Consider the following 18003-nt stretch of genomic DNA (forward strand, 5'->3'; position numbering starts at 1 on the left):
TAACAAAAATTTAACCTGAGGAAGAAGGCAAATTAAAGGTGTGAAAAGTAACCGAGGGAAAAATAAAGGTGAGAAAAAAGAGAAGGGACATGGGAATGGGAGAGGGGAATGAGGAATGTAGGGGAAGAGAACGAGTGGTGGGAGACTATAGGTGGGTGGAAGGGGAAATACATGGGAAGATAAGAGAACTGCAATAAAAACTAAATATGGGGACATGAAAAAGGATTAGGACGATAAGGATGGGGAGGAAGATAGTAGGGAATAGGAGAAATGGATGAACAAGGGAGGAGTAACATAACGAAATGGGAAGAGAGAAGATATGAGAGAAAAAGGACAAGGAGGAAAATAAATGGAATGGGTAAAGGGAGATAAACATATGGAATGGGGAATAGGAGAAATGGGGAATGAATGGGGAGAAGAGGAGGCAGGTGAGGGAAGGGGATCGGGGGTAAAAGGGAGTGTCATTTATCACCTGTGGGAATTTCCTGTGCAAATACTAACCTGTGTGTGTGTGTGTGTGTGTGTGTGTGTGTGTGTGTGTGTGTGTGTGTGTGTGTGTGTGTGTGTGTGTGTGTGTGTGTGTGTGTGTGTGTGTGTGTGTGTGTGTGTGTGTGTGTGTGTGTGTGTGTGTGTGTGTGTGTGTGTGTTTCTTAATGGACGACACTTGTGAAAGAAATTTTGCACAAACTTTCCAAATATAATTAAATATATAAAAATCTGACGGCAAGTTTAAAATTACAAAACAAAACACACATAAACTTTGCAAGAGAGAGAGAGAGAAAAAAAAAAACAGGTAAACACGTGAGAGAATTTAAGTCATCTTAATTAATAACGTAATTCACTCACGCACAAAATTAATTTCTGAAAAAAAGTAGAAGAGAAAAAAAAGGAAAAATCAACAATTATCCGCATTCTTTCATTTTATTTTGTTTGGTTTTCTAAAAGATCAACAAATTTCTCGCATCACGCTTTCATATTTTTTTCTCACCTCCGTTTTCTGTTTCCGATGTGGTGTCAGAGAACCAATTAAATTCTGTGTTTGGACGTCAAGATTTAGAGTTCATTTCACGGTCTAATGAAACTTTCCCAGCCTAACAAAATATAAAAGTTTTCTCTCTTGCAATGAACGTGAAAGAAAGTCTTGCTAAACTAACTGTTTCTTTCTTTCCTCCCTACATTTCCTCTTTTTCCTTTCTCATATATTTCATCATCCTATTTCTTATTTACTATCACGCTTTCTCTCTCTCTCTCTCTCTCTCTCTCTCTCTCTCTCTCTCTCTCTCTCTTCTTTGCCTTCTTATTTTGGTTTTCTCTATATTTTCTCTTTTTCTTTTTCATTCTTTTATTATTTTTCATTAAAATGTATTTTTCCTTAAATTTTTAGGGTTTTCATTTCCACTCCATCCTTTTCAACATTTTATCTCCTTTCTTTTGTTAAAACTATAAAATCTCCTTTGCTTTCTCATTCTTTCATTATTTCTTTTTTTATTACTATTTTGTTTCTTTATTTTTAATGTTTCACTATTCTCTTTCTCCTTTTTCTCTCTTTCCCAAAAATATGTATTCAATCTCTCTCTCTCTCTCTCTCTCTCTCTCTCTCTCTCTCTCTCTCTCTCTCTCTCTCTCTCTCTCTCACGAATCAAGTCTTTTAACAATTTTCCTTCTCCTTGCTCTCTTATTCTCTCCTTACACAAGATTCCACGCCTCTCTACTTCTGTTTTATCCACTTTTTCTTGTGTCCTCTCGCTTCGCCTTGCTTCAGGGAGAGAAAATAATATGAAAAATTCTTCCACCTCATCTTATGTCCATGAACGTGAGAAAGGCGGAAGTGTGTGGTAATAATGTTTTACTAAGCTAATACTCTCTCTCTCTCTCTCTCTCTCTCTCTCTCTCTCTCTCTCTCTCTCTCTCCTAGGAAAGTGAGAGTGCGTTTATATGTAAGTGGAAAAGATTGTGTGTACGTTACCATGAGTATATAAGTTTAAAGTATACGTATGAATAGTAATTTAAATACTTAGCTAAGACTCACCTACATTATTTCTGTCAATCCCAACATCCCATGGATATTCTCGACAACAACGACAACGACATCTAAAGCAACAAAAACAATAACAGCAACGACAACATCTGAAGCAACAAAACAACAACGACAACAACAGCATCTAAAGCATCAAATACAACAACAATAACGGAAATAAGTGTTTAAAGAAGGATAGGAAGGTAAGTAATGAGGGCCAACAAAAACTAGTAGAACAGGAGAAAGAAAAAGATAAAAAACCGAGACAGAGAAAGAAAGGTATGTATACACTACGAGAGAAAAAGGAGACCACAACCACCACTACCACCACCACCACCACCACCACCACCACCACCACCACCACCACCACCACCACCACCATCATCATCATCACCATCAGTAACAATAATTAATAAAAACCCTCCAAACATGTCGAATCACACGGCTCATTTCTGTCCCTTATGGAATGTGCTTATCCCTCCTCCCCACCCACCCACGACCCTCCCTTAAAAAACACACCTGGAATGCCCCACCCCCTCCTCCAGGTAGCCGTCGTGTGCAGCTTTGCTAATTAGACGCACCACACCTCATGAACACACCTGTATTGGCGTGGCGGTGTCATCAGGTGGGCTCATTATACACGTAATTAACCCTATTATTAAAGTAGTTTGTTTTATGTTGATGTTATTGGTGGTGGTGGTGGTGGTGGTGGTGGTGGTGGTGGTGGTGGTGTTGTTGTTGTTCTTATTTCTTCTTATTATAGCTACTATCATTACCACTACAGTAACAACAATAATAACAGCTACCACTACTACTACTATTACTACTACTACTACTACTACTACTACTACTACTACTACTATTACTACTACTACTACTATTACCACCACCACCACCACCACTACTACTACTACTACTACTACTACTACTACTACTACTACTGCTATTACTACTACTGTTACTACTACAGCAACAACAACAATGCTACTACTACTAATAATAACACTATTGAAGCTAATGATATTGAAAAATGATGTTGTTACCGTTATCATTCCCCATCATTATTACTACCACTACTGCTCTCATTACGACATCGCATCACTACCATAACATCAATAAAAAAACAAAAACAAAACTAAGATACACCATACAAACATACTTTATACAATCCATTACCCTTGATCTAAGAATCCATCAGACCATGTATACCTCCACAAACCCACCCACCCAGTTACCCACCCGGTCACCCACCCACCCACCCATCCATCCATCCATCCATCTATCCATTTCCTTCGACTACAAGGAAAACACGCGTGTCGCTCCATCACTCAGTCAATTTACCTGGAAAAGAGAAACAGGAGTCGGGGCAGGAAATGGGGAGGAAAAGGAAGGAGGGAAATGGGAGTGGAAATGAAGAGGGGAAGAAGACGGAGGAGGAAATGTGTTTAGCGGGAGGTGAGGCGAGGGCGGATCTTGTCTGTTATGAAGGAAGGGGAAGAAGGTGCAGGAGGAGGAGGAGGAGGAGGAGGAGGAGGAGGAGGAGGAGGAGGAGGAGGAGGAGGAGGAATAGGAAATGTTGGCAGCGGAGAGCAGAAGGCACAAGAAAGGAAGAAACAAAGGAAATGAATAACAGATAGATGAAGGAAATAAGGAAAATGAGGAGGAATTAAGAAACATATATGAGAAAAAAAAGAGAAATAATTAGGAATAGACGAAATGTGTGAATAATAGATGTAAGAAGAGAGAGAGAGAGAGAGAGAGAGAGAGAGAGAGAGAGAGAGAGAGAGAGAGAGAGAGAGAGAGAGAGAGAGAGAGAGAGAGAGAGAGAGAGAGAGAGAGAGAGAGAGAGAGAGAGAGAGAGAGAGAGAGAGAGAGAGAGAGAGAGAGAGAGAGAGAGAGAGAGAGAGAGAGAGAGAGAGAGAGAGAGAGAGAGAGAGAGAGAGAGATTCAAACAAACAATAAGGGGGATAAAGTATGAGCGAAGAGATGGGTAGAGGAGCGATAATGGATGGAAACACGTAAGGAGAGAGAGAAAGAGAAGAAGAAATAATACGAGTGAGTGCAAATGAGAGGAGAGCGAAATGGAGAGCGAAAAAATATATAAATAAAAATAAAGCAAAAAAGATCTTTACATACAACATTTCCCCAAGAGAAGTCACAAATTTTATTACCAGAGAGAGAGAGAGAGAGAGAGAGAGAGAGAGAGAGATTGTCTGCTTGTAAGTCTCTCTCTCTCTCTCTCTGTTTTTCTTTTCTCCCTCTCACTTCATTTCTTCTACCTCCTCCTTCTTCTTCCCACCACCTCCTTTTTCTTTTCTCCCTCTCACTTCATTTCTTCTACCTAACACCTCCCTTCTCTTCCCCACCCCTCCCCTTCACCTTCCCCACCTTCACACCTCAAGCTCAGGTGGCAGGTGACTCCCTCATTAATTAGTGGTGCTAATTAGAGTTGCACCTTGATATTGTTCAGCGAGGAAAAGGCGGAACACGAGAGAGAGAGAGAGAGAGAGAGAGAGAGAGAGAGAGAGAGAGAGAGAGAGAGAGAGAGAGAGAGAGAGAGAGAGAGAGAGAGAGAGAGAGAGAGAGAGAGAGAGAGAGAGAGAGAGAGAGAGAGAGAGAGAGAGAGAGAGAGAGAGCTAAGAGGTGTGGCACTTGACAAAGAGAGAACACAGAATAAACGAAATCAGTCAGAAATTAAGACAGAATAAAGAAGAAAGTAAATAAATTATTGAAAGGGACTATGAAAATGGTAGTGACACTGAGAGAGAGTGAGAGAGAGAGAGAGAGAGAGAGAGAGAGAGAGAGAGAGAGAGAGAGTTTAAATAAAAAAAAAAAAAAAAAAAAAAAAAGAGAGAGAGAGAGAGAGAGAGAGAGAGAGAGAGAGAGAGAGAGAGAGAGAGAGAGAGAGAGAGAGAGAGAGAGAGAGAGAGAGAGAGAGATAACAGGATATATGTAAACAAAACAGAGAGAGAGAGAGAGAGAGAGAGAGAGAGAGAGAGAGAGAGAGAAGATTACAGGAAATGGAAATGGTTATACAAGAATAATAAACAAACATTCATGAAAAAAAAAATAAAAGTGAAGGAAAAATAATGCAAAAATAAAAAGGAAAATAAAGAAGAAAACGGAAAACACAAAAAAAAATAATGGAAAGAAATTAGACTGTTAAAATAAAATAAAGCAAAATAGAGAACAAGAAAAGGCTATTGAGAAAGAAGAGCTTGAAAGAAGTGGATACCAAGAAAAGAAGAAGGGACGGCGGTAAGGAGGGTGGCCGGGAAGGAATGATGGAGAGAAGAAGGATAGAGAAGCGAGCGGGAGGGAAGAAAGGGAGCGCTACTTGGAAGACCTTAGCCACTCTGAGGAGGTGTCTCGCTTCGATCCTCTTACAGGGATTGTGATCTTCTTTGGTGACCCTCCTCCTCCTCCTCCTCCTCCTCTCTGTATCTCTCCACCCTCTTATTCTAGCATAAATCTTCTTTCTCGTCGTCCATCTCCACTTCTGTCGTCTTTATGGGTTCCCTTTCTTTGTTTGTTTCAATTACTCGTAAGCATGTCGTCCAAAAACCATCAAAGGAATTCTAGTTTATAGAGAGATCGAATTCTCTGGTGAAGTTCTCCCGTGATTTATCAATATTTCTCTCTCTGGGAATCTCGCTTTTCCAAGAATGTTGAAACTGTGAAACTGTTGAGAAGGAGGAGGAGGAGGAGGAGGAGGAGGAGGAGGAGGAGGAGGAGGAGGAGGAGGAGGAGTGGCGGTGGTGGTAGCAGGAACGAAGGCAGCAACGGTGAATGAGATAATCGGTGAAGAGAATAATGATGGAGATGTTGATGTAGGAGAAAGAGAGGGCTGGCGGGTGACGGAGAGGTAGAGGAAGAAAGAGAAGAAGAATGGCAGGGTGGATGGGTGGGAGGATGAAGAGTTGAGGGAGAAGGTCGTGGGCCAAGAGATAAGGAGGCAGAACAAACAAAAAACAACACGACCAACCAATTCCCCTTCTTTTCCCGTCACCCCCCAGTAAAAAAAGAGAAACCCTTGACTTCCACACAAAAAATAATAATAGATAGTGACATTTTTACAACCCTTAACATCACTTAATAAATACCTTGCCCACAGCCGCACCACCCCTACAACCGCCCATACATCCACCCCTGCACCCTGCTTAGGCACCCATAGAGGCAAAACACGACCTCATCTCACCCTATCTATTGCCAGAATTCTGAAACGTTTTGCTCGATCACCACGACTATTTTCAAAGGCCACAGATATGATTTACTGTGTTTTCAAGACTGTATCTTCTGTTGATAATGTAGAAATTGTGGTAATCTGTCACCGATACTACAAACGCACGCTTTAGAGATCGTGTAACTTCAACTAGAATCTTTTATAAGTAGGGAAGGTGTCGATAGAAGTGTTTTAGGGTATGGGCCTTTGAAACGCCCTATGCATCCTTACTATCCTTTCTACTTCGCCCCTGACAGCGCCCTAACCTCAGGCATCACAATACAGCCTCCGTAACCACTCTATTGCGTCCCTTTTTCCCTAATCTTGCATTCTCATCTCCCTTCCCTCCCCATACCTCTCGTTTTCCTCTCTTACCTATCTCTTTATTTATTTTTTTTGTCAGTGTTCATCTTGCATCCTCATGTATTTCTTCCTCGTTTTCTTTTTTCTATATAATATTTTCTTTGATTTATAAGTATTTGTTCCCAGTATATTTTTAATCACTATACTCCAATATCTTTCATTCTCATTCTTTTATTTCTTTATTTACTTTTTAAATGTATATATAATTTTTCACTATCTTAGCTACCATTTTATTTTTATTTTCGTCGACATAATTCCAGTCTTTATAAATGAGTTGCACAATTACATCAACATTTTGTAATAAGTCACTTCTGCATTTGAATATAGAGAAACAAGAGGATGGATATATGGGAAAGAATCAGAGAAGATCAGTTGAGTTTCCGTCTCGATAAAAAGAAATAAATGATTAAATACAAAAAAGTGAAATGTTATAGGATAATCTGATTACAAGGAAATAAGGACAAATTTTTTGTGGATTAAATGTTCAAATGAGTCACACCTGTTTTTCTTTCGTATGCAATCTCGCAATCTCTCTCTCTCTCAATAAACATGTCTGGAAAAAAGCAGAGCTGTAGCTGCATCCATAACCACTTCCTCCTCCCCTCTTCCACTCTCCTCCTCCTCCTCCTCTCTCTTATCCACTATTCATCTCCCTACCATTCCTCTCCCGTAACCCTTTCTTCCTTACAAAGTATACCCTGCTCCTCTTCCTCCTCCCCCTTTTCCTTCCCTTCTTATCCTTCCTTTTCCTCTTCACCTACATCCTTTTCTCTTTTCTCCTCTCCCTCCTTCTATTCCACCTCCTTATTTTTCTTCCCATGCCCTTCCTTATAAAATCAGTTACGTGTAAAAGAAGCGTAATACCATCGTTGTATGAGAGAGAGAGAGAGAGAGAGAGAGAGAGAGAGAGAGAGAGAGAGAGAGAGAGAGAGAGAGAGAGAGAGAGAGAGAGAGAGAGAGAGAGAGAGAGAGAGAGAGAGAGAGAGAGAGAGAGAGAGAGTATAATTCATATTTCATTCCCTTACGCTATTTCACTTATAATGCGTGAAGTGAGTGGCCAAAGTGAGCGAAAAAATGTGGCGCCCAATGAGGGAATGAATGCACCTGACGAGGTCCAGGCAGGTGTACGTTGCTTTTTGTTTCGCTCCATCCTCTTTTCGTTTCGTTTCTATAACTCTTTAACGCCGTTCCAGTATTTTTTTTTTCTCTCTCTCCGCAAGAGTTCGGTGCTGTCCATTTCCCTTTTGCCTCTTGTTGCGCTTTCTCTCTCTCTCTCTCTCTCTCTCTCTCTCTCTCTCTCTCTCTCTCTCTCTCTCTCTCTCTCTCTCTCTCATTAATGACTGTTTCTTTCTCTATAAAAACTGAAGTTGTTTTTTGGTGTATTTCTTTTACATTGTTATTCAGTTAAATATGCATCAGTCCTTCATCTACTGCTTTACTTTTCTAGAATGTTAATGTCACATGTGTGCTTTCATTACCTCGCCTAGAGAGTAAGTAAGATGAAGGCGTGAGGAAATTGGGTTTGATTGAAGGAGGAAGAAGATAATGCATTGGATAAATAGATAATGATCGATGAAGGAGAGTAATTATCTGAACATGGATAAAAGAATGTGGAAGGAGATATTTTGTATTCTTTTTCTAATAATTTTCCCTCTCTTACTATTTTTTTTTCTTCATTATGCACCAAATATGCTACCAAAATAAGTATTGACTGTTACAACACCAAAACCAACAACGACTAGAGCTACTGCTACTACTACTACTACTACTACTACTACTACTACTACTACTACCACCACCACCACCACCACCACCACCACCACCACCACCACTACTACTGCTACTACTATAACTATCACTACCCCTGCGACCATCATAACCACCACCATCAGCACTCACACACTAATCCGTAGCTGACACACTGAAGCGAGACGGAAAACCCATACAAGTCTTGACAAGATAATTAAAAAAATGAGACAAAGATGAGAAGGGAAGGAGGAAGATGACGAGGATGGGGAGAGGAAGTAGAAAGCACGAGGAGGAGGAGGAGGAGGAGGAGGAGGAGGAGGAGGGACTAAGAAGGGCATCACGTAGGCTCACGGGACAGACAGAGAGAGGTGAGGGCGGAAGAAAAAAAATAGAAGGGAGGGAGAAGTGAGAACTGACTGGGGAGGTGGAAGTCACTGAGGGAGAGGAAAGCCGTCAGGGGAGATAAGTGAGGGAAAGAGAGGGACGGACGAAGCAGGAGGGAAAGCAGGACTATAGTGGGGGAAAGAGGAGCTAGGTAGAGGGAAGGGGCAGTGAGTCTAGTGGGGGGAGAAAACAGCTCTTAATTGTGTTATCTGAGCTTGGTTCAGGAGGGACAAGAGTCTCCAGTTTAAAATCCAATTTTTAGGATGACAGCGAAAAGAGAAGGAGGAGGAGGAGGAGGAGGAAGAGGAAGAGGAAGAGGAAGAGAAAGAGGAAGAGGAAGAGGAAGAGGAGGAGGAGGAGGAGGAGGAGGAGGAAAAAAAGAGAAGGAGGAGGAGGAGGCAACAAGAGCAAGAGGAAAATTAAGAATAAAGAGTGAAGAGGTCTATTCCAATTTTGTTTTATTTCAATATACACACTTTTCACTTTCAGTTTCATATTTGTTCGCGCGCGCGCACACACACACACACACACACACACACACACACACACACACACACACACACACACACACACACGCGCGCGCGCGTCCAGTCAAAAAAGAAAAAAGTGAACGCTATATTTAGGACACAGCTAACTGAACCTAAAATATTTTTATGACATTGGCGCAAAGTTGAAAACACGACCTCTGCAATAATCTCTCTCTCTCTCTCTCTCTCTCTCTCTCTCTCTCTCTCTCTTGCTGGTCCAAATACCTGAACACTTTGAAAACACCATAATAACTTAAATTTTTCTTCGATGGCCAAGTTTTAGGGTCCACTTTCCTCCTCCTCCTACTCTTTCTCCTCTTACCTCTTCATTTCCTCTTCTCTTTTTATCTTTCTTCCATTCCCTCTTTCCTCCACTTTCCTTTCCTTCCATTCCTTAAACTTTTACTTAAATTTCTTTCTTTCTTCACTACTTCCTACTCTTATTTCTATCTTTCGTAGTCAATGATTTCTTACCTACCCACATACGCTGTGTCATTATTTCTTCGTCATGCACAGAGGAGGAGGAGGAAGAAGAAGAGGAGGAGGAGGAGGAGGAGGAGGAGGAGGAGGAGGAGGAGGAGGAGGAGGAGGAGGAAGGTAGGGTCTTTATCTTGGCACTGACACGAAACCAAAAGCTAACGGTGTGGCACTGTGCCCTTGTGTTTATGGCCCGCCTTAATTAGAAGCCCCACAGGTAAACACAGGTATTGCTATCACCACCCATTCCGACCAGCGATACTTTTTTCTTTCCCCGAGGAGGAGGAGGAGGAGGAGGAGGAGGAAGACGAGGCGGAGGAGGAAGAAGAGGAGGAGGAGGAAGAGGAGGAAGAGAGGGAGGAGGAGGAAAGAGTGAGTCACGCCAGCAGTTAGTGAGAAGGCGTTACCAGAAGTATTTGTTATGGTTCTTGTGGCAGATTTTCTACCCTCGTGTCATTTGTGTTCGTGCGCTGAGAACGAAAAATAAGGGAGAAATTCGTCGTGAGTCCTTGTGGTGTTTTCCTCGCGGCGTTTTTCATTCCTGGGTTGATTTGTGGGGAATACACATTACTTTGACATCAATGGACTGCTTGGAGACGCGATGTGTTTGCACGAGTGTTTGCTTTTTGCTTCTTGATTGAGTATGCTTTTTGGTGTCCTGTGTAGTGATGGAAGACCTGAGTGTGTGTGTGTGTGTGTGTGTGTGTGTGTGTGTGTGTGTGTGTGTGTGTGTGTGTGTGTGTGTGTGTGTGTGTGTGTGTGTGTGTGTGTGTGTGTGTGTGCGAGCGCGGCAGATGAATTGTCTAAGTGATGGCATTATAGCGTGACGAGCGTGTAAACCTGTTAATTATTTGTTTGTGAATCTTATACATTATACATGGTGAAATTGTTATTCTGTTAGTAGTGTTGGTGGTAGTGGTGGTGGTGGTGGTGGTAATGAAAGTAGTAGTTGTTACAGTGATAGCAGTAGCGGGTGGATGGTGATATCTATACTAGCATTATTGCATGTACATAGTATGATCAGTAGGAAGAGCAACAACAACAAAAGCAATAGTAATAGTTGTAGTAGTTACTGTTTTTAATCGTTGCTGTTGTTGCTGTGGTTACTACGGACGTTGTTGTTGTTCCTGTTGTTGTTGTTGTTGTTGTTGTTGTTGTTGTTGTCGTTGTTAATGTAGCAGTTGAGACGGTATCAGCAGTAATAATAGAAGCAGGTAAGTAAGTAGCTGAGTCTAACAGAGAATCGCCACCACCTACCACCCATGCGGTATTGTCTTCACCACCACTTCATCTGACCAAAACAAATACCATCACCACAGCGCTACCATCCTTAACTACAGCAACACCTGGCTGACACACTGCTTCCCAAGGGCGGCATCCCAGGAGTCAGTGTCACCTGCACGAGCGTCACCTTGATGGACGTCAGGTGCGCACAGGTGCTCTCAGGTGAACCCAGCTAATGAGTTCAAGCTGAGCCTCTCAAAGTGACCGCGGGAGGGGACGAGGGAGAGCCGCTGAGGTATTAGGAGCTAAGTAGAAAATCAGAAGAATATTGTTTTGACATTACAATTTTGGATTTAAAAGTGGGTATGGGTTTATTACGCAGTATACATAGAACAGAAACAAATGCAGGAGTAAGAAAAATAGGTAAACATGAACATAAATGAAGAAAATGAAAAAAAAGTAATATAAATAAATAATATATTCTTTTCACGTTTTAAATGACGACGGAGACTGGTAAAAAATAACATGTATTCTCCAGTCCATATAATTTTCTACCTTTCTAACAAAAAAATTACATACATCCGTAAATAACAAAACATTTTATCAAGAAAATGTTAACGACCTGCTTCTCTTTGGATATTTCAGGATCAGAAAAGAAGTCGAATGAGAATAGTGAGGGAGAGGAGGGAAGAAGGAAAATTCTAAGAGGAACCGATAGAGGGAGGGTATTGAAAGGTTAAGTGGGACTGGTGTAAAGGACAAGAAGGAACAAGTTGTGTGTTTCACTGTTTGTTTCACTGTTTGATCTGCTGCAGTCTCTGACGAGACAGCCAGACGTTACCCTACGGAGCGAGCTCAGAGCTCATTATTTCCGATCTTCGGATAGACCTGTGTGTGTGTGTGTGTGTGTGTGTGTGTGTGTGTGTGTGTGTGTGTGTGTGTGTGTGTGTGTGTGTGTGTGTGAGAGAGAGAGAGAGAGAGAGAGAGAGAGAGAGAGAGAGAGAGAGAGAGAGAGAGAGAGAGAGAGAGAGAGAGAGAGAGAGAGAGAGAGAGAGAGAGAGAGAGAGAGAGAGAGAGAGAGAGAGAGAGAGAGAGAGAGAGAGAGAGAGAGAGAGAGAGAGAGAGAGAGAGAGAGAGAGAGAGAGAAATTGACAATCCCAAGACACATGGAAAGACAAACATAGACAGACAAAAACAAAAACACAAGGAAAAACCTATGCAAGAATCCTAAAAAAACGAAAAAATAAAATAAAACAAATCATACGAGAAAAAAGACAGAAATGGACAGAATGACTGACAAACGCACACACGAGAAAGAAAAAGACAAAAAAGCAGATGGACACAGAAGCTGAAGAAAGAGAAAAAAAAAAGAATAAGAAAAGAATGCCCGTCAGTTCCCACGTGAATTAGCTCAGAAAATACACTCTTACTACCCAGCGGCGCGAGTCTCAACATGAACTTCCTCCCTTAGGTGCTGCGAGGCTCACAGGTGTCTATCGGCCAGGTTAATTTATCTATCTTACCTACCTGAGCCCTCGCATCTGCCCTTTTCTGGGTGTCAATAAGAATCTTGCAATATATTTCTAAACTCTCTCTCTCTCTCTCTCTCTCTCTCTCACTATTCTTCCTAACATTCCATTTTCCCTCTCTGTTCTCTTTTCTTCCCATATATAACCTAATATACGGTAACATTCTCTCTTTCTCTCTCTCTCTCTCTCTCTCTCTCTCTCTCTCTCTCTCTCTCTCTCTCTCTCTCGTCGTTGTAGTATAGGAAAATAAAAAAAAACTGCATTTTTTAACTTATCGTTCAATTTAGGGGGAAAGTGGCTGGGTTAAATTCAATTCTTGTTTCACCTGGCGTGGCATCTGACCTATTCTGCTGTGAAGGGAGGCGCTAGGGTAAGATAGCTAGACTGTGAGAATAGATAAGTCAGAGAGAGAGAGAGAGAGAGAGAGAGAGAGAGAGAGAGAGAGAGAGAGAGAGAGAGAGAGAGAGAGAGAGAGTTTGTAAGGCTCAATTATTCTTATATCAAACCTAGAACTTCAACATAGCAATAATCTCCCTCTCTCTCTCTCTCTCTCTGGCACACACACACACACACACACACACACACACACACACACACACACACACACACACACCACAACCATCCACAACGAAATAAGCTTCTTTTTCCCCGGGAAGTCAAAGGAGATCAATTACTTTCCGCTGCCTTCCCTCCACTCGCTCTAATTAACACAGATGACACATTCCCTCCCTCCCTAATCCCTCCCTAGCCAAAACCAAATCACTTCCCCGCCTCCCTTCAAGCTGCTTCCTCCCCGCCCTCCCCAAAGCGACACGACCTGCTTCCTATTGTTAACCTCCCCAGGGGTTCACCACGTGGATCAGTAAGTGGTGCGTGACCCAGCCTCCCTGTGACCAACCCCGCCCTGAGAGAGAGAGAGAGAGAGAGAGAGAGAGAGAGAGAGAGAGAGAGAGAGAGAGAGAGAGAGAGAGAGAGAGAGAGAGAGAGAGAGAGAGAGAGAGAGAGAGAGAGAGAGAGAGAGAGAGAGAGAGAGAGAGAGAGAGAGAGAGAGAGAGAGAGAGAGAGAGAGAGAGAGAGAGAGAGAGAGAGAGAGAGAGAGAGAGAGAGAGAGAGAGAGAGAGAGAGAGAGAGAGAGAGAGAGAGAGAGAGAGAGAGAGAGAGAGAGCTTATAACTATCAAAATTCTAGGTTTGATTTAAAAAAAAATAAGCATTGAGACTTATTACTATCTTCTTCTCTCTCTCTCTCTCTCACTCTCCCTCAGTGTTTTTCTCTATTTTTAGCCATACACACTGAACAAGCTATATACCAACACACAGAGAGAGAGAGAGAGAGAGAGAGAGAGAGAGAGAGAGAGAGAGAGAGAGAGAGAGAGAGAGAGAGAGAGAGAGAGAGAGAGAGAGAGAGAGAGAGAGAGAGAGAGAGAGAGAGAGAGAGAAAATATCACGCAACACTAACAAAGCACCAGCGAAACCTTATCTTGACGATGGGAAAGAGAAAGAAGGGAAGGGGAGGGAATGCACGAGGAAAGGGGAAGAGGTGATGGAGGAAAAGTGCCGTGGACAAAAAGGAAAGGAGATGGAAGGAGGCCAGGGATGGTGGGAGCAAAAGGGTGGTATGGGAGAGGATTCCACACGAGGACAATTGAAAAACATAAGACTGAAGGGAAGAACGAGGAGGAGGAAAAGGATAATAAATAAGGAAGAATAAGTGAAATACGAATGGGAAGACGTGTGATAAATGGTGGAATGGACAAGAGATGGGGAGGAATAATGAGTACAAACAAGGAAGAAAGAACATAATATTAAGAAGGAACGGGAAATGAAAACAGGATAAAAAATATTAACTACAGAAAATGTAGTAAGGATGTGATTTCAGAAGCACTACGGTGACTATAATTTATAATTTATGTGTGTGTGTGTGTGTGTGTGTGTGTGTGTGTGTGTGTGTGTGTGTGTGTGTGTGTGTGTGTGTGTGTGTGTGTGTGTGTGTGTGTGTGTGTGTGTGTGTTTAACAATATCAACATTAATACTACTACACAACTATTAATAACAATAACAACAATAACAACACCACCACCTAGTAGTGCGAACGAAGATAGCTTTGGCAGAGCGCATGTTCGTCTCTGTCTCTCTCTTTGGCTTTGTTGACATTCGATCAGCTGACTATCATCGTGTTTGTTTGCCTCCCGTCAGCTGATCGTCAGTCATCCCATCAACTTCAAGGTGGTGTTTACATGGCGTCTCCAGCGGACCCTCTCCTAAGACTCCGATTTTCTTTCAAGTTGTTTGCCAAAGCATTAGTGATTCCCATCGTAAAGTATAAATAAACAGCCTCAGCGTAAGCGAGAATACTCTGGGACACGTTTGAACTGCTAATATCCTATTGGCGTTTTCCTTCACGTATTGATTCTGCAGAAAACGTTAATTGTCTTGATTCTTCTTTTTCTGTTCTGCGAGAGGAAAATAGATAAAACAAACTAATCACGATCCTCAGAAGACAAGTAATCACTGAGAAAGTAAAAAAAAAAAAAAAATTGGCTTTATCATGGACGTGTTTTCGAAGTGCAAATTCGATAGATTGTTGGTAATAATTAGCCAATTTATTTTCAAAGAATAACAAGCAAGCTTAATTAGGTATTGATAACATACATACATTGTTACATGAAAGTAAAAAAAATTGCAAAAAAAACTTTGAAATTTGTCTAAACATGAACAACTAATAGTAAGAGGAAAGAAAACTTAAAAAAGCATAAATGGATAAAGATCCTGCAAAACAGAGAGAGAAAAAGATAACGTAAACGTATTTTAAAGGCTGAAAAAGGGGTTTAAATACTACAGGAACATGAGAAAATGTAAAAATTAGATAAAAAAGTGACATATTTCAAAATATTAAAACTGTCTTATAAACAAATTGAAAGGCATAAAAATCAATACATTAAAGAAAACAAATAACAAATGCCAGAGAAAACATAAGTAGTTCAAAACCCAGATGAAAAAGTACGTTATGATCTAGAAAAGTTTTTTTTTTTTTCTTATTGCCTTTATTAGTTTCTAACCCTACTCATTACTTTCAAGAGTGATTCTAAATGACCTCAGTTATCCACATGATGAGCAATTAGAATCAAGGAAACAGTATATAGATTACAACCAAGAATTAATTGCAAATGTTGGTTCCATCCCTCCTCATTATAATTTCTTCAGGGAAACACAATGATTATGGAGCTGCGAGGGGAATGTTTTTGAGGTGTTGAAGGAAAAAACTAACTTCAAGTGTTTACATATATTTTGCAGGTTAATCAAAACAACGCCGGTGGCCAGGTGGGATATTAGCAGGTGATTAGTGAGGTTAATGACTGTAATCAAGGCAGGTAAACGACCAACACCTGAGGGGAAGAGGTAAGGCACAGGCGGGGTAGGGGGAGGTGGGACGGAAGAGGGGAAGAGAAAGAAGAGGAAGGTGGGGAAAGAGGAAGAGGAAAAGGAGAGCATCAAAGAAGGAGTGAGAAAGGAAGGAAATCTACAAAGGAAAATGGAAATAAATGGATCTGAGAAATTGGAAAGGGAGAAATGAAGAAATGAGCGGTAAAGAAGAAAGGAGAAAAGAGAGGATTAAAAGAGATTAAGGAGATAACGAGAGAGAGGTGAAAACACGCATTTTCTTTCGCTTTTTCCCGTTAGCCTTGAAATACCTGCGTGAAAAAATACGTTTGTTTTTTCTCCCCATGATGTGAAAAAAGGATGCTGGTTTCCGCTTCACAACATACAAAAATCGGATTGATATTCACCAATCCCAAAATACAAAAAAAAAGTTTGCAGACCCAAAGAACAAAATCTAAAAAGAAAAAGAAAAAGGACACTAAATATCCAAGAAATCTATGAACAGAATTCTTCATATTCTAATTATTGCTGCACTATTTTACTCCAAATACTTGCAGAATGACAGACAAAACACTGACAGACAGAAAAGAAATACACATAAAAGGTGAAAACAAGATGAATAAACGCAGAGCAGATTTGTAACACAGGATTTCTCTCACTCCCACTCTCTGCTCCCAAGAGATATACAGTGACGGACAAAATGCTGACACAGAACATAAAAAGGAAGAAAAGTAGAGAAGAAAAATGCGAAAATTCTACATGTCAATTCTATATATATATCTTTTATTATTTTCGTCTATATTGTCACCGAGAAGAGGAAATGGTAGATGAAATTAGGGCATTCCGTAAAGAAAATAAATAATAAAGAAAAAACGAAAATGTTAAACAGTTTTCTTTATTTCTACTATTGCTTTTACAGTTATGACACCTTTTTGCTGCGGATGATCTAAACACAGACATGAAATAAAACCATAATGTGATAAAGAACGAAAAAAAAAAGAGCCATAAAATAAAGTTAGAGAACGACAAGATAAAACAAATAAAAACACATAAAGAATTAAGAAAACTGAAAAAGGCAAAACATATATATATAAACTAAGTAAGCCTTTTCTTCACCATTTCATCCTTTAACAATCATCATCTCAATCTGTCCCAGAGAGAGAGAGAGAGAGAGAGAGAGAGAGAGAGAGAGAGAGAGAGAGAGAGAGAGAGAGAGAGAGAGAGAGAGAGAGAGTTAGAGTTGAGAGTGCAGAGTGCGTCGGAGGAATGACAGACGGCGAGTCACAGTCATTAGGCAGCCTCACGATTCCTTTCAATAATGGGGAAACCTCTATCATTGGCCACCCCAGGTAAGCCCATGGATCACCTTTAATTGCCACCTGGACACACCATGATGAACGGCACGGTAATCATCCCCTCGGGCGCCTGTGTGCTGGTGGTAATTAAGGCTGTATTCCGCATGTACCTAATTAAGAAAGGCAATGTTTATATCTCTTGAATAATGAGCACCAGGATTATACTGCGAATACTGATACGATAAACACTAGATGAGGCCTCACTTCCCTTATATTGATTAGGGAGCCCATTTGTGTGTTTGAGAGAGAGAGAGAGAGAGAGAGAGAGAGAGAGAGAGAGAGAGAGAGAGAGAGAGAGAGAGAGAGAGAGAGAGAGAGAGAGAGAGAGAGAGAGAGAGAGAGAGAGAGAGAGAGAGAGAGAGAGAGAGAGAGAGAGAGAGAGAGAGAGAGAGAGAGAGAGAGAGAGAGAGAGAAGGGTACATGCATCTAATTATCTCAAGGACACACAGACAACCACATATAAATAAACAAACACACAAATGGCAAACACATTAACAAATACAAAAAGATAAAATGGAAAAAAAGGATAAAAAAGTAAACCGGCAAAAAAAACTGACAAGCTATTACATTTCATACTTGTTTCAAAATCTGTAAAAAAAAAGACAAGGAAAAACACTAAAGGAAAAAAAAGAATTAAATAAAAGGGTTCTGAAATGTCATGGTACGTAAAAGTGAGAGAGAAGAGAGAGAGAGAGAGAGAGAGAGAGAGAGAGAGAGAGAGAGAGAGAGAGAGAGAGAGAGAGAGAGAGAGAGAGAGAGAGAGAGAGAGAGAGAGAG

This window comes from Portunus trituberculatus, chromosome 31 (assembly GCF_017591435.1).
Source record: "Portunus trituberculatus isolate SZX2019 chromosome 31, ASM1759143v1, whole genome shotgun sequence".
Taxonomy (NCBI): Eukaryota; Metazoa; Arthropoda; class Malacostraca; order Decapoda; family Portunidae; genus Portunus; species Portunus trituberculatus.